The sequence below is a fragment of the Gracilinanus agilis genome, chromosome 1, assembly GCF_016433145.1.
Source record: "Gracilinanus agilis isolate LMUSP501 chromosome 1, AgileGrace, whole genome shotgun sequence".
Taxonomy (NCBI): Eukaryota; Metazoa; Chordata; class Mammalia; order Didelphimorphia; family Didelphidae; genus Gracilinanus; species Gracilinanus agilis.
The window spans coordinates 506711068-506736818 of NC_058130.1; the positions used below are offsets into that span (position 1 = coordinate 506711068).

At 36.0% G+C, this 25751-nt stretch overlaps 1 pseudogene; it reads left to right on the forward strand.

Moving 5' to 3' along the window:
* Positions 1–334: 334 nt before the first annotated feature.
* Positions 335–1548, forward strand: LOC123253427 (annotated as a pseudogene).
* The last annotated feature ends 24203 nt before the right edge of the window (positions 1549–25751 follow it).

Genomic DNA, 25751 nt, shown 5'->3' on the forward strand with positions numbered 1-25751 from the left:
GTTCCTCACACAAGACAATCCATCTCCTGACTGGTTATTTTCATTGTTTGTCCTCCATGCCTTGAATCTTCCTTTTCAACTCATCAAGCTTTCCTTGATTCAAGAAATAGTTCAGGCATTCCCTAATCTCTCTTTATTCTAATGCCTTTCCTTTTTGTATCTTTAGTGTTTGAGCAGAGTTAGTAGGAGTTAATAAATGTTCATTGATTGACTGATCACATCTATCATAAGAATAATTTTCACCTGCTAATTCTCGCTGCTTCCCTGATCAAGATTGAGGAAACTTTCCCCCACCCAATCCCAGGGAAAAGTGATGTGTACAGGCACCAGAAAGATGGTACTCACTGGAGGCAAAAAAGTGAAGAGAATTCTTCAATATTTCAATTCTGGAGAAACTGTAATTGGAGACAAGAGATTTGTCTTTGCCCTTGAAAAGAGAGGAGGTGTGAAAGCTGGGGCTTGGGACTGCAGAAGTTGCAGTTGAGCACCCAGAAGCAGTTTGACAGCTTCATCAGGAATTCCTTAGAGAAGGCTTAAATGTCATGCAAACCTTTGCCTTCTTTGCTAGTGAGAACAAGTTGGAAAATAGGGGAAATTATGTTGCAGAGAAAATCTGTACAGAAAGTGAATGAAGCTGCTTATGACACTGCCCTGCAAGTGATTGCAGAAATAGATGCTTTGGTTACCAGCGAAGTTAGTCAGACACCATCATACCTCAATAACATGAGTGAAACTGAAGTGAAACAAATTTTCTGACAATAGTTAACAGTCTTTATGAAAAAGAATGGGGACTTTCTGATTGAGGAGTATTTTGAGCACACTGAAGAAGCCATCTGACCAACTGAAGCCTTAAAAGAATCTGGAAAGCCAGTGGCTCCTAAAATGCTTCAGCTCAGGAGTTCTGTATGGTGTGATGTTTGGAGAATGTGCACTGTGGCTGGTCAAAGCAGAGGCTTCCATTGTTGGCGCCAACTACTATTTTCACCAGCCAATTAGTTTAAAAACTGTGAAATTCATGAAATGGGCTTGGAGGCTGCCAAAGTAAAAGCCTATATGATGACACAGCTGTTGGTTTACCATAGTCCAGATTGTGGTAAACAAGAATTTATTGATCTCCCAGAATTTGCATTTAGTTTGGAACCCAGAGTTGCTACCAGATGAAGTATCCAAAAATATGTCAGGGAAGTCTTCAACTTGGATGTCAGGCACACTGAGGGCTGCTGCAGATTTAAGCCTTATCATAAGAGGGACTGGTGAGAAGGTGAGTCCTCAAAGGGGCTTCTTGCCTGATGCTTCTGAAAAATGTGGCAGCAGGGGGAATGGTTTGAAGTGCACATCAAGTCCTGGATTAGAGCAAGGGCAAGGAGAGAATACCAGGAGTCTCTTTTGGTGGCCTTGGGTAGGCTACACTGTCCTTCAATGTCCAAATATGATGCTTGGGGAGCTTCCAAAAGAAGTACTGAGCTAACACAACAGGAGGAAATCACAACTGACCAGCAATGGAAGGAACTCTTTGAGAAACAGAAATTCAAATCTTCGATAACCTAATGAAATATATGTGTTCTTGTGTAGCCTGGGTGCATTAAGACATACTTTGTAAGCTTGTTCTCAAAATAAACACAGAAAAAATAACTTCCTTGTTTTCAAAAGCTCCCACCACATATGTTGAGTAGTCCAAGTATATCAGACCGTTCGGTGCGGTTTCTTTGTTGTTGTTTTGCTATAAATCTAAAGAAGATGAAAAAAGAAGCCTTTCCAGGTATTCCTTACTTTTAGTACCTTATATCTGAAATTCTCTCCAATTAATCTCGTTTATGTCTTATTTCCATGTTGCTTCTCATTAGATTGTGAGTTCCTTGAGAGCAAGGACTTTTTGCCTTTCTCTGTATCTCCCAAAACAGTGTCTGATAACATGATAAACATTTGATAAATTCTTGTTAACTTGATTTGAATAGAAACAACAGATGTGATGAAATACCTGCCTGAACATAGCAACCTAGACTAAATAACAAATTTGACTTATGTTGCTCACAAGATATCCATCACCAGCAACTCAATGTAACAAAAATGACTACCTTTTCCCTACTATGTATCAAATAGTCAATAATTTTAAGGAACTTAATTGCCAGAATTATCTTCAATATGTCAGATATGTTCAGAGATAGTCTGTAGTGTAATAAAAGCCAACAAGTACAGTACTTCACTGTTAATAGCCATTGGAGGAACATACACAAGGCTCATAAAGCATGTTTCAAACATTAACCAATGCTTCTCAGCCTTCGTCATAGACAAACTGGTTAAAGATTTTACACAGTACCTATATACTCTTCTCTGACATCAGCCTTTTGGCAGAATTTGCAGTTTTGGTCTTAAGGCAAACCATTTAAAAATCTCCATCGACTCTGCCCAAAGAGTGATAAAAGACTGCCTGCCCTTTGATCCAGCCATACCATTACTGGGTTTGTACCTCAAAGAGATCATAGATAAACAGTCTTGCACAAAAATATTTATAGCTGAGCTCTTTGTGGTGGCAAAAAACTGGAAAGCAAGGGTATGCCCTTCAATTGGGGAATGGCTGAACAAACTGTGGTATATGCTGGTGATGGAATAATAGTGTACTCAAAGGAATAATAAACTGGATGAATTCCATGTGAACTGGAAAGACCTCCAGGAACTGATGCAGAGTGAAAGGAACAGAGCCAGAAGAACATTGTACACAGAGACCAATACACTGTGGTAAAATAGAATATAATGTGTGGAGATCTCTTTATCATCTCTGATAAGGTCAGTTTAGTTGATAAGGAAATAAGGACAGGACAAAGGAAATGTCTTTTACTTCATGCTTCCAGCTCTGGCTCCAGGAGCATGGAGTTTATTATATATATTTCAAGACTGATTTCACACAAAAGAACCCCCCCGAAACTTTGCAGATGCGCAGAAGTTACAAATTATGTCACATCAAAACACAAAACATTGGCTTCAGAATAGACCAAGGAAGGTCAAGGCTGAATTTTGACTAGGTTCTTATCAGAAAGCCAAGTTGGGGAGTATCTTGGCCTTAGCTATAACAGGCAGCAGCATTCCTTGCTGTGTTAACAGTGTTAACCCTTTAAATTCAGGCTTGATAGGAACTTAAAGCTTTTCAGTAAGGCTATAATACTTTTCAAGAAGAAATCACAAGGATCACAAAAGGGGTCAAAAGAGGAGTCTCGGATTTTTATCTATTCTCTTATTGGCTTCACACAATAATGGACTTCTGTACTAGCAGCAACGCAATGACCCAGGACAATTCTGAGGGATTTAGGGAAAAGAACAATACCCACATTCAGAGGAAGTACTGCAGGAGAGGAAACACAGAAGAAAAACAACTGCTTGAACACTTGGGTTGATGAGGACCTGATTGGGGATGTAGAACGGAAAGGACCACACCAATGTAACTATCAATAATATGTAAATAAGTCTTGACTGACCACACAGGTTAAAACCAGTGGAAATGCAAGTTAGCTACGGGGGTGAGGGGGTTAGGGGGTTGAGGGGGCGAAGGGTAAAGTAAAAACATGAATTATGTAACCATGGAAAGTTTTTCTAAAAATGAAAAATAAATTAAAAAAACCTCCATCAGCATTCTACCCCTTTGGCCAAAGAGTGTGAAGAGCAGCCTATAACATTCGAATGGCAGGAACCTGCCTCCATAGTATGTGATTCATTAACTAGAGACTACTTAATCAAGACAGATATCTTCAGTTCTCCTTCCTGGCAGCATTTTTCTCAGACTGCTACATATTGTGCAAATTGGAAAGGGCCTTCTGTCAAGTCCATTTTGAGCAGAGGTTGTATCATGCTTGGCTGATTTCTCTGATGTGTGGGAGTTCCTGAGAGGCAATATAGGTGAGAAGCAGATTCAGGGGCCGGCCCTTTCCGAGGATTGAATGGTTTGACATTGGAACTCTTCCACTTTTTGCTATTTATGTCATGATAGCCCCAGGGAGGTGGATCTATCTCCTTAACAAGGAACTGTTTTCAGTATAGGTCAGCATCAGATTCCATTTCCCTTTGAAAGCACAATAAAAACAGTGTAAAAGCCAGATTAGGTTTCCTAGTCTATCCCTTATGATTGCTTGTGGCATTCACTGAATGGTCCTCAGAGCCATGTGCATTAAATGCACACCCCTATTATGACCTTCCAGGATTTTTTTAAAAGTTTAGATTTAGAAATCAGTGATAACTCTCTCCTCTCTCTCCCTGAAAAACGTAAAAAAGACAAAGCAATTTTACTAATATTAAGGTAGTATGACGATATAAGAAAAGCATCAATTCAATCTAACATTTTTAAAGCAACCCTGGCCCTCAAGAAGCTTATATTCTATATACTAATGCAAGTACTGACCCTGAGAGGACCCTGCATTCAATTCCCAGCTCTGTCACCTCAAGCAAGTCATTTCTTCTTTCTGACTCTGTTTCCTCACTTATAAAATGAGTAAATTGGACAAGATGATCTTAAAGTGTCTATCTGTCTTCAAAATTCCGTTTGTATTTATTTCTTATGGAAAAACATAATGTGGGAAGTAATTTTTTTTCACAGAAGGAGCTGAGGATGGTAAATGCCAAAATCCACACCCAAGATACTATTTCTGCAGATTGTTTCCTACCTCCAAAACAGCTGAAACTGCAGACTCCTGATATAAATACAAGAACTAACATATGCAAATGAGATTTTTGTATTTCTCTGGTCAAAAGTAAGTTGAAGGAGGCAACCTTTACAGAAGTTGCTGAGCTTATAATTTGAACAATGACTCCACAGATAAAGCAAGTGCTAAAACCACTCTTTTTTTCTCTTGATTTCACTATGAAAGTACAATGTGTCGATTTGTCTCTGAGAATCCTAAGGTGAAGTGTTAAGAGATGCTGGCATCAGCAATGGTCATGTCGCTGGCAATTATATATTCCACCGTCATGTGAGAACAAATTTCAGCTTTCTGAGTTGAAGCATAAAAAATGCAAATGTGAGCCTATTTGTGTCTACGTTTAAAGTATAATGGAATAAAATGTCTACTTTGGGCTTACGTGGCACTTTGCACCTTATCAGCCACCATTAAAATGCATTAAATGGCTTTAATAATGATGCACAATTGACCTGCACCAGGCATCAGCATTCCTAATCATCTCTAATTTCTGTCTAAAGATGAAGAACAGCCTAATTATCCAACTACTAACTTCAGGTCCTTTGAGTATAAAAAAAAACCCTAAAAGCACATTAATTAGTTTCTGTTCTCTTTAATGAACTTATGCATTTCTTGATGAAACTATCATTGAAACAATTCCATATTTTCCCATATGTGGGATTGAGGTATTAAAAATTACTCATTTTGATGTCAGTTATATCTTAAGTTGATCTTCACATGGATCCTATTATAGTGCAAGTTGATGATACCAAGGAGAGCCAATAAAAAAGTGAATTTTCATCTTTCACAGGACTTTCCCCATCATGGCCTTGATGCTCAGACTCTCATTAATGCATCAGAATAGGTAGCAAAGGATTTGCCTGAATTGAAATTATACATGTGGGTATTTACTTGATTTGTGCATATTAAAAATACTCTCTGAAAACATGGAGTCCATGAGTTGGGCTAGTAGCTAAGCATCCGATTTTGACTCTGGACATCCAGATAATCTGGACATCAGAGAGTTCACAGTTCTTCACGAGGCCCACATATTTGGGGGGCAGGGGGAAGTGAGGTTTCCAATTAGGAAAGACTTGCCAGAGTTTCTGTTTCATTCTACCTATCAGATATAGAGATTGTAGTTCACTTACTTTTTAGTCATATCTGAATCTCCATAACACCATCTGGGATTTCTTGGCAATGATTCTGGAGTGGCTTGCCATTCATTCTCTAACTTGTTTTACAAATGAATAAACTGAGGCAAACAGGGTCAAGAGCCTTGTGGAGGGTCACAGCTAGTATGAGGGTGAGGCCAGATTTGAACTTAGGAAGATGAGTCTTCCTGTCTCCATGTCTGGTGCTCTATCCATTGCGTCATCCAGCTGCTCATAAGACAGCTTAAAACAACATGTGATAATCCCTCAGTGATAAAGAAGAAACAGAGGAGGATATTCATGAAGACTTTTATTGTGTTATAATGCATGTGTTAACCCCAAAATTCAAACCCCACTAATATTTGGTTTAGCCAAAGAACTCTAGCCAAGTTAGAATCTTCATAATTCTAATGCTAATTTAAAACAATTGAAGAACAAAAATTATTGGAATTGAGTAACAATGAGAGATAATAGAAATAATATAGGATTTAGAGTCAGTTGGAACTTTATTTTCCACCATAGGACTATGTTGTGTGGAGATGCAAAGCATGGAATCCCTGCAAAGATACAGGGACAGCCTCACCCAAAGTTCTCCAGGGGGGTCCCCTGGAATTCTGGGTGAGGCTGGGTGAGGCTGTCCCTGTATCTTTGCAGGGATTCCATGCTTTGAATCTCCACACAACAACTACCACCTATGTTACTTCCTAAAACTGTAACCAAGCTTTTCATTAATCTCCCTGAAACTCAATATGCTTATCTGTAAAATAGGGATAATAATTCCTGAAGTATCTTCATCACAAAGTCGTTATGAGGTAAGAGATATAAGATACCAAAAAAATCACTTTTTATTTTATTTTTATGGAACAAATTGATTTTTATACTTAGTAATATTGTGCTGGAGAAATTATGAAATACTTTCAACATTCCCATGTTGCTTGCCAGCATTAAACCCTAGAAGGCAACTAAGTGGTATAATGGGTAGAATGCTAGACTTGAAGACAGGAAGACCTCAATTTTAATCCAGCTTCAGACACTTACTAGCTGTGTGACCCTGAACAAGTCACTTAACTTCTTTGCATCTCAGTTTACAAATTTGTAAAATAAAGGAGTTGGGTTTTTTTATGGCCTTTAAGTTTCCTTACAGCTCTAAATCTATAATTCTAAGACTTAAAAAAAAAAACCCCAGCAGTATCAACCAGTATGTGTCTATTAATAGCATATACCCTTATTCTATTCTCTGAGATATTCTCTGGCACAGTGCTAATTGTTCTCCCAGTGGTACTGCCTGGTTTGTGAATCCTCAAATGTCACTATCTCTGAAATATGAACATTGTAGATGACTCAAAGTGAAATGGATAGACACATTTCAACCATTTGCTTGCTATCTTCAGTGAGTTCAATGAGAAGTCATGAAGAAAACATCTGATAAGAAAAGGAAGTGGGCAGTGAGAGAAATGGATAATAGATTAATATCATGAATGCTGTGTTAGAAAAAAACGTTAAAAGATCAAGAGAATATAATCTTCCCCCTTCAAGCAATTCGTGTCTCCTTTTTACATGTAGAATCAAATATAAGATCCAGTTTAGTATTCAAAGCTCCTTTTATCCTGACCCCTTCTCACTGTCTCAGTTTTCCTACTCCTTATTCCTCTCCATATACTCTGAGGTTCAGCAGCACTGGTCTCTTTGCTTTTCCATTACCCAAATTTGAGTATTTTCTCTGGCTGCTTCTTTTGCCTAAAATGCTCTTTCTGCTCATCCCCACTTCCTAGTTTCCCTGGCTTTCCCCAAGTCTCCCCACCTTCTGCGAGGAGATTCTCTCAGTCTCCCTTAATCGTAGTGTCTTCCCTCTGAGACGACCTCCAAATTATACTGTACATATCCTTTTTGCACATAGTATTTGCATGTTGCCTTCCTTTTGAGAGTGTGAGCTCACTGAGAGTAGGCACTGTTGTTTTGGATTTGTTTGTTTCTTTGCCTTTTTTTGGTATCCCTAATGTTTGGCACCGCACTCAGCACATTAGTAATGTTTAATAAATGCTAGTTGATGAAATGAAGAAAGCTTCTAGTATGTTATTTATATCCTTAATAGAAAACATAGGGGAGACAATAGAAAAGAATCACACAGGAAAAGAAAGCAAAGATAGGTTGTGATCGACACTGTGAAGAGAAGGATCTACATGTACCAAATCAGAGACTTTGAGGTGTCAAAGTATTAGTATACACAACAAAGTATTAACATCACACATTATTTCTATAATATATTCATTGCAAAGTATCACAGCAGAATAGGCACTGACCTAGAATTTGGGGGACCTGGATTCTGCTCCCTGATCTACCATCACCTAGCTTTGTAAACTTGGGCAGGACTCTTGAGATCCTTACACCTAATTTTCCCCATTTATACCAGGCAGAGATTTGACTAGATGAGCTCTTTAGACACAGTGTAGTACTGAAACATTCCTTAACTCAATTAAATCTATCAAGTATAAGGAAACAGAACATCTTAGCTTGGGAGGAAGTGGGGGGGCAGCTAGGAGTCAGCAAATTCAAGTTCACTTCTTTACCAACCCCCATACCAATCTTGTGACACTGCAATGAGCAGAGAGAGCATTCTTTGTGACATTGTAAAGGCAGGCTTGCATTTTACCCTAAATTGCAGATGAGTTATTGGTATGAATAGGTGAAAAGTATTTCTATATCGAAAGTTCCCTATCCCAATAAATCACAGGTCCAGACTAATCATCACCGGTAAATTGAAGAGTTGAGCCAAGTGATTGATGTTGATGCATAGAATGAATTTTAAATTCTCCTAGATCTCATTTCCAAGAAGGCTAATTGTAAAATTAAATATGTTTAAATTAAAATATTATTCTTTAAGATTTCATGCCTTAGTTTTCACTTTAACTAAAATATTTGTGACATTTAAAACAGATAACTCACAAAACTCCCAAATTAAAGTTTTAAGATAATGTAAGAAAACATTTATTCTTTATATAATTTAAGTTATTTATTTAGGTAGCAAATTCTTTTTTAACCACTTATCTTCTACCTTAGAAACTATATTAAGTATTGGTTCCAAGGCAGAAAAGCAGGATGAGGTAGGCAATTGGGGTTAAGAAACTTGGCCAAGGTCACATAGGTAAGAAGTGTCAGAGGTCACATTTGAACCCAGGACATCCCATTTTTAGTCCTGGTTCTATATCCACTGAGCCACCTATCTTCCTCTATTAATTCTTTAAATAGTTTAAATTATTTAATTTGGTAATATATTCTTTTTTTCATTACCTTCTGCCTTAGGATGTATACTTAGTAGTTGGAGTTCAGTGACTTGCCCAGGGTCACATAGGAAGAAGTGTAGGAAGTCAGATTTGAACCTAGGACCTCCTGTCTCCAGATCTAGCACTCTATCCATTAAACCACCTACCTGGTCTGGTAATATATTCTTTTATCAAAAAGAACTCAAAGTTAACATGTAACAGATGATATCGACATGACTTGATTGTTTATTGTGACATTAAACCAAAAATGGTAGTGATGGTGATGGTAATTTTCATGATGATAGTGATGTTGATGTCTATGATCATTACAATGTTGATGACAACAATAATGAAGGGAGTCCAGAGATTTTTTCACTCTTCAGATTACATAAAAGGGCAGCAATGTAGAATAAGACAAGTCACCAGGACCACTTGGTTCTTTGCTGTCTCAGACAAGAATTGATTTACACTGCAACTGGGGGCATGAGTGTCCAAAGCAAAATTTTTTCAGCAAAAAATCAGTCAGCACCTTCAGCATTTTGCTGAGTACACAAAAGGTTTAAAGGGACCCAAAGCAAGCAACTTGGGGATGTAATTTAAAGAAATTTTGGACAAGGCAAGTTTAGCCTGAGGTACCTGGAGCCATTGCAGGACAACATAATTTTAAAATGTTGACTTTAAAGTGCTCAGGGATTTCTGTTACTGGATAAAGGCTGCTGGTTGAGAAATATATATCACAAAATAAAGAAAAGTGGAAACTGAGGCTATTAAACTAAAGAGAGGGCAGACCATTCCCTCAAGACTACATAGAAACTGAGGACCACCAGACCATAGTAGCAAAGAGCATCAGCAACAGACATCCACTAAATATCTTAGCAGCAGAAGTGTCCAACGGAGCAGTGGACAACAAACAACAGGACCCCTGTTCAGTGGAGAAAGCAACTTGCCTAGTGACAGTACCTAAGAGCAAAAGCGGTTCTATAGAATCAGTGATTTTTAAGAACATCAGATATCTCTGAAAAGTGTTTGCCCTAACTTTAGAAATAGATAAAGACCACTATATTGATTGGAGAGTTCAGATTTATAGTGTTAATTAGGATAACACTACCTTTCAAGATTAGATCTTAGAGATCACTCTGTCCTTTTTAGGGATGATGAAATAGGTACCCAGAGATGTCAAGTCAAGGACTCATAGCTAATTAATAAAATAGAGAGTAATAAAATATAGAAATACCCTGCCTATATATAATAATACCTGAGCAATTCCCAGAGGAAAGATCTATGAGTATTATTATCCACATTTTATAGTTGGGAAAACTGAGTATGAGAAGTAACTTGCCCATGATTGGTCAGATAATAAATAATGGTCAGAAGCAAGATTCAAACCCGAGTATTTAATGGTTCCAAATTTACTGAGTTTTCAATTATATTATATTGTCATTACTATCTAGTCTTCTCATTCAAGAAGTGTATAATGTTATAAGGTGGGGTGTACATGGTGTTCAGGGAAGACGAGCACACCAGCCCTCCTCAGATCTGCTTTCCTCCTTTGATGTCCATGTGCCAACTAGCTCTCATTTTTGGCTCATAAGAAACTGTAGCATACAAGTAGCCACACCCTGGTAAACTGTTTTGGCAAGCATGATTACTCAGGTAGAGGGAAATGGACAGGCTTCATATTTATTGTTGATTTGGGGAGGGGTTGTCTACCGTAGGCTTTGCAGGCATTATTAAACACTGAAAACTTGATTAGACATCAAAGAAGTTAAGGCATCCATGATATCCTGAGCCATTCCCAGGCACCCTGATTTGTGTTACCACTGGACTTTGATGACTCTGGAAGAGAGAACAAGGCTGATGACTTTGTGCAATTCTGCCTCACTTAAGTCCAATTCAGGCACAAGTCAAGACCTCATCCCATGATACCATTGGTCCTTTTTGGGTACAAAGGAAGAACAATAAACTAGTAAGACAAATAATTTGTGCTCAAAAACTTAGACAATAGTCACAACTGAAAGAAAAATGAATTTAGAGTTAAAAGACCAGGGTCAAAATTTTCTTCATTATTTACTGCTTATCTGTCTCAATTTTCAAATCTTTAAATAAGATTGGACCAGATGACCTCTTAAGTCCCTTCAACTCTGTTCAAGACCACTTGAATTTCTAGAAAAAAATTACTGGTGGATAAAATAAATGTATAATTAGTATAAACTAATGCTGATGAGTCTAAGTTTGACACACTTCCCTGCCTGCTCCCCCTTTCACTCATTTACCAGCAATGAACAAAGTGCCTATAACCTTGGCAACGCAAAGGTTAATTGAACTCTGCTAACTGATCCTTTTTTCCTTGCTGGTGTAGATGGGGATAAAAGGAGCAGGAATGGAATTATGGGATCTGGGGGACCATACCTCAATTAAATTTCCCTCTCTTTTTTCTGAGTGACTTTATAACCTATAAATTCTCATTCTTTCTCTCTTTTTCTTTATAATTTCCCAACATTCATTTATGAATGATTTCTGATTGTTGTTGGCTCCTTTTACATTGTTAGAGACATTGAATATATACAGTATTCTTTGTATTGCTTATTTCACATGGTATTAGTTAAAATGTCTTTTCGTGCTTCTCTGAATTAAATATATTCATCATTTCTTACACTATAGTAACATCCATTGCATTTGTGTACTATAATTTATCCAATCATTCCCTCATTGATAAGCATCGACATTGTTTCTGTGTCTTTCCTATAATAACATGTGCTCATCAATAATTTCATGCATTTGAAGACTTTCTATATATAAGTAATTTACTTCAGATATTTGCCTAGTAGTGGAATCTCTGGACTAAAGTGTAAGGCTATTTTAGGCACTTACTTTGTATAACTCCAAATTATTTTCCAAAATGGTTATACTAATTCATAGCTCCACCAAAAATGCATTAGATTATCTCTCTTTTGAACAACCAATGAGTATTTATTTTTCTCAGTCAAATATGATTCTTCATGATGTTATTTCTTGGCTAGAGATACTGGAGTGCTTTCCTTCTCCAGCTCATTTTACAGATGAGGAACTGAGGCAAACAGGATTAAATGACTTGTCCAGAATCGCATAGTTCGTAAGTGTCTGATGTCCAATTTGAACTCAGGTCTTCTTGACTCTAGGCCCAGCACTCTATCTACTCTGACACCTAGCTGCTTCAGCCAATGGGCTACATTTCAATTTTTAAAAATGGGAATGGTAGGTTAGAGAGAAACGCCAGAATAAACGTAGAAAAGAGAGAAATGATCTCAAAAGCTTTAAAAGGCTAAGATGAAACTAATTACCTAATCTAACATGGAATAACATAGAATAGATTCTGAAAAAATATGCTGATGAACCATAAAAAAGGTTAACTACCAATTTCCTCTCCAAAACTGTATCTCAATTGAGATGTGTGTTTTTAGCAAAATATCACATCTTTTTATTTTAAAACTCAGAATCTGTTTTCGAAAATAAATCTATCTAAAGCTTAGGGAAGAATATAGATATGAAAAGAAAATAACTCTTTTCTTTTCTCCTTTTTTCAAGAAAGTAATGATGACCCACACATTTTTCCTTTGCTTTGTGAAAATGTGGTCTGCTCCAGACATTCCAAGCTACATCTCTAAACAGATCAGACTCAAATGTAACCACCTATTCTTCTTTCAAATCTCTCTTGTACACCCACTTCCTCTAAGAAGCCATTCAATTATAGGTTCTGTATTGAAGGCTTCCCCCAAAACCAGAAAATGCCTGTTAACCTCACACCTGTGAGACCTTAAACCACATAGTCTAGTTTATATTTGAATTTTATGTCTTTGTTATTATACCAGTTCTAGTGATGATATCCACTGGAAAACATTATATTTTAGAATAGAGATGTTTTGTTTTATTTTATATCTTGTTATCCATTCAATTACAATGAGGATGTCCTTTCCTGGCAACTAATGGCTATGCTAAACTTCCTGATTCTATTAGCTTAGCAAAGTGTTATTCATTCAGCAAGATTTGTTGCATTTGGCAAATTTTATCAGTGCTTCTAAGGAAATAGAATTTCTTTAAGAGAAGTCAAAGCCTAGATGGTAATTAAAGTAGCATTCCTCTGCTAATATCTCATATTGGGAATGGCCTGAGCAGATACCAAACCAGGAAACATGCAGTTACTATATACTAGGCATCATGTTAAATTCTGTTCAAATATTAACTCAAAAACAACCCTGGGAGGTATTATCATTATTGAACCATTTTAGAGAGCAGGAAACTGAGGCAGGCAGAAATTAAGTGACTTACCTAGGATCATACAATTAGCAAGTGTCTGGGGTCACCTTTGAATTTAGGTCTTCCTAACTCCAGGCCCAGCTCCTGATCCACTGTATCACCTAGCTTCCTTACTCTCTTTTATTCTTTGTCTTACCCAAATCCAGCATAGTGCCTGGCACATATAGCATGATAGGTAACTAGTAAATATTCACGAAGTTGAATTTGTTCAAATGAATCCTACATTAACATTATTCAAAACTTTCTTATTCATCTAATGACTGAGTTGATAAAAGTTGAATTTGCAAACTACGAGTATATATTTTTCACAACTACATCTTGCCACCTCAGATCATTTTTACACTGGGTCCTATTTTATGAGGTTATAGTTTCTGAACCTGCCATTGACAGACTAATATATTTTGTGACCTAAGATATCTAGACCTATCAGTTATTTATGTAGTGAAGAAGAGGTGGAAGAGACCGAAGATCTTTTGGTTCATCCATAGCTCATAATGTTATAAATCTATGATTCTCAAAGGGATGAGAAAACAGATTCCTTAGACTGAACTAAAGTTAACATAAGGAAGAACATTGTAAACATTTACAGTGATATTGTATGATGATAGACTGTGAATGATTTAGTTATTTCAGCAATGTGATGATCTAAGACAATTCTGAAGGACTGACGATGTAAAAAGGTACCCACCTCCAGAAAATTAAGTGATAGAGTCTGAATACATATCAAAGCATATTTTTTTAACTTAATTTATTTTGAATTGTATCTTGATCTATTTTCAAGATGGATTAGCTGGATTCTAAGAGAAGTGAAGGGATAGATCTGAGCTACTTCTCATTCTACAATGTTCCTTATTGTGCTGATCACCTCCTCTTTGAGACCACATATATTTCTTGCCCAACAGTGTCTTATGTTCCTGTTTTGGCATGTATGTGTCTTTTTATCTTTGTCAGTCTCTACTAGGATGTCTCTCTATTTCTCTGATGCTATCTCTCTCTCTGTCTCTCTCTGTCTCTGTCTGTCTCTCTGTCTCTGTCTCTCTCTGTCTCTGTCTCTCTCTCTCTCTCTCTCTCTCTCTCTCTCTCTCTCTCTCTCTCTNGTCTCTCTATTTCTCTGATGCTATCTCTCTCTCTGTCTCTCTCTGTCTCTGTCTGTCTCTCTGTCTCTGTCTCTCTCTCTCTCTGTCTCTCTCTCTCTCTCTCTCTCTCTCTCTCTCTCCTCTCTCCTCTCTCCTTCTCTCCTTTCCACATTCTTTGTTTCTTTCTCACATCAAGTTTCTCTCTTTAGCCACATTGCCTACTGCTCCCAATTGTTCAGTAAAGAAAGTACAAAGATACAAATACTTCTCTTTAGGTAGGCATAGAATATGCTCTTTTCATCTCTTCTCCTCAAAGTCCCTATCTTCCTTCTGATCAGGAATCCAGAAGAATTCTCCTCTGAATAAGGGAAAGATACCTGAATGCCCCAAATAAACACATATATATTGTCCCTGGCCTCTATTATTTTGTCTTGATAATTATTAGGTACCTCTTCTAATTCTCTCTTTCCTCAATCACACTTTTATGGTATCTGATTTTATACTTTTACTTGGATGCTTTTCTAGCTCTCCCTCAAATTTCCAATGACTTTTCAAAATTGATAAATTCTGCTGGATGGTAAAGGCATGGGATTGAGTAGAGGGAAGGAGGTATCAGTCAGTTCCAATTTTCAATATTATCCTGGCAGAAATTCTCTATCCACTTCATTCAATTCAGTAAACCACTGTTGTGACAAAGCATTTTGTTATACTAGGTAGGGTTGAAAAATTTTGCAACCTAGAGGTTACCATCCATTAGACACTTTGAACATTCTCTATATTAAATGTAACTTGACTTATCTGAAAATACTTACGTAACATAAAGAGTAGAATTTGTAATTAAAGAATTTCATTTATAAAATACAACACTTAAAAGTGTTGCTTGTTGCTTCTCCTTGCTATCGAAATTGAGTGGCTGCTTATCTTCCCTTTCCTTACTTTTGGCTCTATAGTAAACAGTATGCTACAATAGATCCAGGATATGCAACATTTTTTCTGAGATTTTTATGAGATGATCATGGGGTCTAGCTTCCTCCCTAAAGTGTCTTCAGTTTATCTGTTCAAAATTAAGTAATTAAGTTCAGTAAGCATTGAAATGCTTCTATTACATTCAAGGGACTGTGCTAGTCAATGAAAAAGAAAGGCAAAAAACAAAAACAAAAACAAACAAACAAAAAAAAACCAACCTCTTACCCCTGCAAGAAAGCCTGCATTATATAGTAGATATTTGGGAACTGTAATTTTTTCCTCCAAAGGACATTTGTTATGAGTAGGTAAATAGCTCTCTCAAAATCCTCAGTAAATCTTCCACTTGTACCCTGGGCTCCTAAATTGATGTCATACACTATATAGTCGATTCCTGAATTATTAATCCTGTATCCTGTAAATATCTTATTTGTACATAGTTGTTTACATGTAGTCTTCCCTATTCTACTGTGAGGTATTTTAAAGCAGAGATTACCTTTTATCTTTCTGTGTATCCTAAGTACTTAGCACAATGCCTGACAATCATTCGCATATGTGCTTAATAAATGTTTGCATCTTCTGAATTCAAGTCTCTTTCTATTATGTCATGCTAACTTTTGTCAATTTTTAAAACCATTTTCATTATCGTTTATTTTTTCAAATTAAATTTTACTTGCATTAAGAGGCAATGTTGGGAGGGAAGTAAATCAAGGGCAGGGACAAGGGTTACTGGTTTAAAACAAACCACTGGTTTAAAAGGAAATAGCATAAGAAGAAGGGGTAGAACTAGGAGAGGATACCAAAATGTTGGAGAATACACAACTGATAATTATAACTCTGAATGTGAAAGGGATGAACTCACCCATAAAACAGAAGCAAATAGCAGAGTGGATTAGAAACCAAAAGCCTACCATATGTTGTCTACAAGAAACACATATGAGGCAGGTGGACATATACAGGTTTAAGGTCAACGGCTAGAGCAAAATCTTTTGGACTTCAAATGAGAAAAAGAAGGCAGGAGTGGCAATCATGATTTCTGACAAAGCCAAAGTAAAAATAGATATGACTAAAAAAGACAGGGAAGGTAATTACATCCATCCTGATAAAAGGCAGTATAGACATGAGGAAATAACAATGCTCAATATGTATGCACCAAATGGCATAGCATCCAAATTCCTAAAGCAGAAACTGTCAAAGCTCAAGAAGGAAATAGATAACAAAACCATACTAGTGGGAGATCTAAATGTTCCTCTTTCAGATCTAAATATATCAAACCAAAAAATAAATGAGAAAGAGATAAGAGAGGTGAATGAAATCCTAGAAAAATTACATTTAATAGAAATGTGGAGAAAAATAAATAGGGGCAAAAAGGAATACACCTTCTTTTCAGCTGCACATAGTACATTCACAAAGATTGACCATGTAATAGGGCATAGAAACATTGCAAGCAAATGCAAAAGAGCAGAAATAATAAATGTAAACTTCTCAGATCATAATGCAATAAAAATAATAATTAGTAAGGGTACCTGGACAGGCAAATTAAAAACTAATTTGAAATTAAATAATATGATTCTCCAAAACCAGTCAGTTAAAGAAATCATAGAAACAATCAACAATTTCATTGAAGAGAATGACAATGATGAGACATCCTACCAAACTCTGTGGGATGCAGCTAAGACAGTACTCAGGGGGAAATTTATATCCTTGAGTGCATATATATTAACAAATTAGGGAGGGCAGAGATTAATGAATTTGGTATGCAACTTAAAAAACTAGAAAGTGAACAAATTAAAAATCCCCAGATGAAAACTAAATTAGAAATACAAAACTTAAAGGGAGAAATTAATAAAATTGAAAGTAAAAGAACTATTGAATTAATCAATAAGACTAGAAGCTGTATTTAAAAAACAGATGAAATAGACAAAGTACTGGTCAATCTAATAAAAAAGGAAAGAAGAAAATAAAATTAACAGTATCAAAGATGAAAAGGGAGACGTCACCTCTAATGAAAAGGAAACTAAGGAAATTATTAAAAACTATTTTGCCCAATTATATGGAAATAAATATAGCAATCTAGGTGATATGGATGAATATTTACAAAAATATAAATTGCCTAGATTAACAGTAGAAGAAATAGAATACTTAAATAATCTGAAAAAGAAATTGAACAAGCCATCAAAGAACTCCCTAAGGAAAACTCGCCGGGGCCTGATGGATTCACAAATGAATTCTATCAAACATTCAAAGAACAACTAATGCCAATACTATATAAGTTATTTGATATAATAAGCAAAGAAGGAGTCCTACCAAATTCCTTTTATGACACAAATATGGTACTGATTCCAAAGCCAGGGAGACCAAAAACAGAGAAAGAAAACTACAGACCAATCTCCGTAATGAACATAGATGCAAAAATCTTAAATAGAATAATAGCAAAAAGTCCAGCAAGTGATCAAAAGGATTATCCACCATGATCAGATGGGATTTATACCAGGAATGCAAGGATGGTTCAACATTAGGAAAACCATCCACATAATTGACTATATCAACAAGCTAACAAACAAAATTCACATGATTATCGCAATAGATGCTGAAAAAGCCTTTGACAAAATACAACACCCATTCCTACTGATAAATGGGCAAGAGACATGAATAGGCAATTTTCAGGTAAAGAAATCAAAAGTATCAATAAGCACATAAGAAAGTGTTCTAAATCTCTAATAATTAGAGAAATGCAAATCAAAACAACTCTGAGGTATCACCTCACACCTAGAAGATTGGCTAAAATGAAAGAAGGGGAGAGTAATGAATGCTGGAGGGGATGTGGCAAAATTGAGACATTAATGCATTGCTGGTGGAGTTGTGAACTGATCCAACTCTTCTGGCTGGCAATTTGGAACTATGCTCAAAGGGCTATAAAAAAATGCCTGCCCTTTGATCCAGCCATACCATTGTTGGGTTTGTACCCCAAAGAGATCATAAATAAACAGACTTGTATGTAAATATTTATAGCTGCGCTTTTTGTGGTGATAAAAAAATGGAAAATGAGGGTATGCCCATCAATTGGGGAATAGCTGCACAAATTGTAGTATATGCTGGTGCTGGAATACTATTGCGCTCAAAGGAATAATAAACTGGAGAAGTTCCATGTGAACTGGAAAGACCTCCAGGAATTGATGCAGAGCGAAAGGAGCAGAGCCAGAAGAACACTGTACACAGAGACTGATATACTATGGTAAAATCAAATGTAATGGACTTCTGTACTAGCAGCAATGCAATGACACAGGACAGCTCTGAGGGATTTATGGAAAGGAATGCTACCCACATTCAGAGGAAGGACTGCAGGAGAGGAAACATATAAGAAAAACAACTGCTTGAACACATGGGTTGGGGTGGACATGATTGGGGATGTAGACTTGAAACTACCACACCAATGCAACTATCAATTTGGAAATAGATTTTGATCAATGACACATGATAAAACCAGTGGAAATCTGCATCGGCCATGGGTTGGGGGGGGTGCAGGGGGTGAAAGGGAAAGTAGGAGCATGAATCATGTAACCATGTTAAAAACGAATATTAATAAATGTTTTTTAAAAAAAGAAAACACTAGAAAGTATAGGAATAGAAGGACTTTTCCTAAAAATGATAAACAGTATATATATATAAAACCATCAACAAGCATCATATGCAATGGGGATAAATTAGAAGCCTTTCCAAATAAGATCAGGCATGAAACAAGGATGCCCATTATCACCTCTATTATTTAACATTGTACTAGAAACACTAGCAGTAGCAATTAGAGAAGAAAAAGAAATTGAAGGTATTAAAATAGGCAATGAGGAGACAGCTATCACTCTTTGCAGATGATATGATGGTCTACTTAAAAAATCCTAGAGAATCAACTAAGAAGCTTGTAGAAATAATCAACAACTTTAGCAAAGTTGCAGGATACAAAATGAATGCACATAAATCATCAGCATTTCTATATATTCCCAACACATTAGAGCAGCAAGAGGTAGAAAGAAACACCATTTAAAATCACCCTAGACAATATAAAATACTTAGGAATTTATCTACCAAAACAAACAGGAATTGTACGAACACAACTACAAAACACTTTACAAACAATTAAAACTAGATCTAAACAATTGGGAAAACAGTGATTGCTCATGGGTAGGACAAGCTAACATAATAAAAATGACCATTCTACCCAAATTAATTTGCTTATTTAGTGCCATAGCTGTCAAACTACCAAAAAACTTTTTTTACTGAATTAGGAAAAATTATAACAAAGCTCATTTTGAAAAAGAAAAGAGGAAGAATATCAAGGGAAATAATAAAAAAAAACATGAAGGAAGGTGTAGCAGTACTAGATATTAAACTATACTATAAAGCAGTGGTCATCAAAACAATATTGTACTGGAAAAGTGACAGAAGGGAGGATCAGTGGAATAGACTCGGGGTAAATGACATCAGCAAGACAGTGTATGATAAATCCAAAGAGCCCAACTTTTGGGACGTGAATCCACTATTTGACAAAAACTGCTGGGAAATTTGGAAAACAATATGGGAGAGATTAGGTCTAGATCAACATCTCACACCCTACACCAAGATAAATTCAGAATGGGTGAACGACTTGAATATAAAGAGGGAAACTATAAATAAGTTAAGTAAACACAGAATAGTATACTTGTCAGATCTCTGGGAAAGGAAAGATTTTAAAACCAAGCAAGAAAGAAAATTACAAAATATAAATTAAATGATTTTGATTATATTAAATTAAAAAGCTTTTGTACAAACAAAAACAATGTGGTCAAAATCAGAAGGGAAACAACAAATTGGGAAAATATCTTTATAACCAAAAAGTCTGACAGGGGTCTAATTACTCAAATATGCAAGGAGTTAAATCAATTATATAAAAAAAATCAAGCCATTCCCCAATTAATAAATGGGCAAGGGATATGAATAGGCAATTTTCAGATAAAGAAATCAAAAACTATCAATAAGCACATGAGAAAGTGTTCTAAATCTCTAATAATTAGAGAAATGCAAATCAAAACAACTCTGAGGTACTACCTTACACCTAGCAGATTGGCTAAAATGATAGCAGTGGTGAGTAATGAATGTTGGAGGGGATGTGGCAAAATTTGGACATTAATGCATTGCTGGTGGAATTCTGAACTGATCCAACCATTCTGGATGGCAACTTGGAACTATATTCAAAGGGCTATAAAAGAATGCCTGCCCTTTGATCCAACCATACCATTGTTGGGTTTGTACCCCAAAGAGATCATAGATAAAAAGACTTGTAAGAAAATATTTATAGCTGTGCTTTTTGTGGTGATAAAAAAATGGAAAAAGAGTGTATGCCCATCAATTGGGGAATGGCTGAACAAATTGTAGTATATGCTGGTGATGGAATACCATTGTGCTCAAAGGAATAATAAACTGGAAGAATTCCATGTGAACTGGAAAGACCTCCAGGAATTGATGCAGAATGAAAGGAGCAGAGCCAGAAGAACATTGTACACAGAGACTGATATACTATGGTAAAATCGAATATAATGGACTTCTGTACTAGCAGCAATGCAATGATCCAGGACAATTCTGAGGGACTTATGGAAAAGAACGCTACCCACATTCAGAGGAAGAACTACAGGAGTGGAAACAGAAGAAAAACAACTGCTTGAATACGTGGGTTGAGGCGGACATGATTGGGGATGTAGACTCCAAACTACCACACCAAGGCAACTGTCAACAATTTGGAAATAGGCCTTCATTGATGACACTTGTTAAAACCAGTGGAAATGCGGGTTGGCTATTGGGGGGGGGGTGAAGAGGAGGTCAGGGATTACATGAATCATGTAACCATGGTAACTTTTCTAAAAAATAAAAATTATTATGAAGGAATAAAGAAAAAAAAAGAGCCAATGTTAGCAAGGAGTAGCTAGAAGAAGAAAAAAAATCAGACTAAGCATTTGGTCTGAAGTTAGAATATTTTACTTTTTACTTTTATGAGTCAATCCTTTTTATCTGATAATGAAGACTGAGAAGAAATTTCCAAGTTGTGCTTTTGACCCCAAGCCTTTTTGTAGTTCTAGAACGAAATTAGCTGCCACTGATCTCAAAGACTTAAATGTTACAGTTCCCTAAATGACACGACATTCATTTCTAAAGATACAAAATGTGAATAATAATCAGCACAACTGTGCTTAAAATTTGTAGTATTTCAGTGTTCAATACAGACATGCTACCATTAAAAAGCATTACTAAGTAAGGACATTAAATCTCTACCTATAAAACTGCTCAGTAGAAAGTTGAGTAATTATACTCATTAGTCATTTAATAGTGAGTTACAACAGCTCCCAAATATTTTCCTTCTCCTCTCTCCCATTGCTGTTGCTTTTTAGTCAGCAGGGGTGAAGGCTGGACTAGGTAATTTAATGATTGCTTTCTAGATCCAATAGCTACAAGCTGTACTCTGCAGCCTTTGTTCCTAGGTAGCCTGAGTGGCAATCAGTATTTGCAATATATTGCCAAACAGGTCGTGACTCATTGTCAAAGCCGAAACAATCAGAGGTATATTCAAAAATTTTGGCAATCTTTTTTAAAAGACTTTATGAAAGTTCAAGCTTCATTGCAACTATTTAATAACAGAATTGTATATCCTGGCACTAGAATAGCCTTAGAAATAATAAATCACTCAGGTGCTTTAAAATTCTGTGTAGGCAGGTGAATTAAGCAGTCGAGGCTTATGTAGATGGACAGCTCTGACACTTTTAAAGGTCTAAGAATGTGTTTTGAATCTGGGAAAATGACACAACATGGCCATTTCCCAGGCCATGGACTTCATTTACTTTTAGATATTCATGGCAGTTATTAGACATCATGAGCAACCACAAAGACCAGTTTGAACCCAGCTTTGCTGAAGCAGCTATTCAATTTAGATCTAATCAGGCTATGGCAGAATAGAACTGGGTCTACTTTTCAAGCTTCTAACTGGTAAGTCAGGAAAGTGAAGAGGGAAAAATTCTAAGGACAATCAGTTAAAATACATGTAGTAGAAAATGAAGTTTCTTATTTGAGGAACAGCAAAAAGAATTGTCACCAAATCACAGCAATGTAGGAGTGAGTAAGGTGTGAGAAGATTGGAAAGGCAGGAGGGGAACAGATTATGATGGACTTCAAATGGCAAAGTGAGGAATTCATATTACGTCTGGAAAGTGATAGGGAGTCAGTATAGTTTATTAAGTGGGGAGAGGTGGTCACACTTGCAATTTAAGGAGCTCAATTTTACAGCTAAATGGAGAGTGGACTGGACTAGAAAAATACTTGAGGCAGAGAGCACATCCAGAAAGTTATTTCGACAGTAAAGTTTTGAGGTGAAAAGGGTCTGCACAAAGATGGTGGCAGTGTCAGATGAGAAAAAGAGCGGAAGATGAGAGGTACGGCAGAGGTAAAATTGACAGGACATGGTGACACACTGGTTATGGAAGGGAGAGGGAGTGAGGAGGTGAGACTAACTAGGTTGAAAGCTTGGGTAACTAACAGCATGATGGTGGTATCTTTCAGAGTAATAGGAAAATTCTTAAGAGAGGAGAGTTTAGAGGGAAAGAAAATCAGTTCATTTGTAGAGATATATTGAGTTTAAGATGTCTGTCTACAAGAAATCTAGTTTGAGATATTCCATAAACAGAAATGTTAGACTCGAGGTTTGAATAGAGAATAGGGATAAACAAACAGATCTTGGAATCATCAGCATAGATCATTGAATTCATGAAGGCTAATGAGATAACCCATCAAAATATAGAGGGAGAAGAGAAGGTCTAGGACTTATATTTAATGGAAGTGATCTAGATGACAATCCCACAGAGGAGACTAAAGAGTGGTCAGAGAAGTAAGAGAACAAGGATAAAAAAGTGTGATGGAAACCTACAGAAAAGAGAGAATCAAGCGTAAAAAAGTAATTTTACCACTGTAAGAGAAAAGAGAGATTTATTAATCAGAATTCTTCTCAAGGAGTTTATTCACAAAAGAAAGGAAGGTATGGGATGAAAGTAGCGATATACGTAGATCAAGAGAGTTTCTTGATGCATTAGATATAGGAATGTTTGTAAGAAGCAGGGAAGTAGATAGGGAGAGATTAAAGATTGGTGAGAATAGGGATGGCAGAGGTGGCAATCTGTTGGAGAATTTAGGATGGAATGGCATCACATGCACAGAGAGTAGTTTGCTTTGGCAAGAAGGATCACTCCTTCACGTGAGATGGGGTGAAAAGAAGAAATGGTACGCACAATACTTAACTAATGTGAAATAAGGAAGAGGGAAGAAGAGGAAAGAGGCAAAGTTTTTAAGTCACCTAACTCTTTTTATTCAGTTTTTTTTTACTCCTAAAATGCTAATAACCATTCATTCAGTCAATAATTATTTTATCATCTTATAGCACTACATTTTTAGAGGATAAAATGAGGTGATGGCAAGACCAACAATTATAAGCTTCAAAGTGTTATGATATGTTTGTATTTTCTCAGGGCCATCAATAAGGACATCTGCTTCATAGCAACTCTGAAAAAAAAGGAAAACAGAAAATTATTCTTAATCCTATGCAACCCCCATCCTCGTCTGCAATGATAGTGGTCCAATGGGAGAAAAGATGACAAAGTATAAGGGTCTGTTTACTAGTGGTAAATTTAGAATATTTACTTTGAATTAGCTGTTAGCCCTATAAATGTGAAATATTTGTCCAATGACTGATTACAGATATAAAACTGAAGTCCAGCATATACAGATATAATACTACAGTTCAATCTCTATAAATGTATAAAATGTAGGATCGCAAATTCTGCTTAGAGATGCAAATAAAAGAGTTGATAGAATCAGTCTTATCACGTGTCTTAAACAATCAAGAAACTTTGTGAAATCTGATCATCTTGTATTGCAATAATAATGATAAATATTTTCAAAGTGACTACCATGAAAAGACTTTCATTTTATGTGACCACATTAGCTTGCAGAGGATGAAAAGGCAGAGAAATTCTATGGAAAAATTCAATAAGACTTTCTAAATTAAATCAATATATTCTTTGATACTTGGTAACTTCAATGCGAAGGTAGGAATAGAGAAGGCTGGCAAGAATTTTTGTTGTAAAATATGAATTGGGAATAAGAAATGAGAGAAGACAAAGAATTGCATGTAACATGCAAGTCTGATACAATGAATATTTTCTTCTAGAAAAAATCAGGAAGTTCAGCATAGAGCAAGCAACAAATATTACTAAAAATGAAACTGATTATATTTTAATAGGAAGGAAGACTCATTACTGATGTGAGTCACTTTTAAATCAGTTGCCTGAACACTGTCTGAACACTAATTTATAGAATCATAGGATCATAGACTTGCTAGAGAAAATGATTAAAATTAGTTCAAAGCTAAAGGAAAGAATAAAAATGAGAAAAATTTGTAGCATGCAATTAAAACAACTCTATCCTGACCTTTTCATTACATCTTAAAGTGACTTAATCTTGACTAATTTATTGTAAAAACTTATATGATAAAAGAAAGACCAAATAAACTGACTACATTGAAGTTTAGCTGATGTAACATAACAAGAAAAAAACAGCACAAGAACTTACTAGAGAATACAGTGATATGATAGATATGGACAACATCATCTTACAATATGAACTAAAATTCATAAAATTTCAAAGAGAAAGATTGTAATAATAACAACTAGCATTTGTAGAGTACTTGAAGTTTAGTGTGCTTTACATATTAGCCCACCCAATTAGGATGCTGGATGATTCTGGAAAATATTAACTCAGAAAACAGAGAAACAGTAGGTCAAAAAATCAATTAAAAAAACTTAATGGAAGTTGCAACTAGGCAAAGCTTCTCAAAGATATTTAAAGATAAAAATAGGAAGATAGCAAGTGGAAGACAAATAGAAAAGATATGAAAAGATTTAATTTTTTAAATTCCACAATCAAGAACAGTGGAATCAATATAATTTTTTCTAGCATTTCAGTCCTAGATTTTAGAAGAGGATGGAATTGAAATAATGAGAACAAAGAAAGGAAGTGCACCTGACTCACATCAAAAAGAGAGCATATCAGAGTTGAAGACAACACAATTTTGAGAGCATAGAAAATTGATATATTCATATCTCTTTTCACAAATATGCAGGAAAGGGAAATGGGAAAAGGAATGAGAAATATCTTGGGCCTTAATAGTATCCTAAAAGTTACCTAAGAAAACACTAAAAATTGAACTGAATGCCTTCTTCCCCATGGATATTAAGTTCCTGTTTGAATGTCATACACATGCATAACAGTCATTCTTTA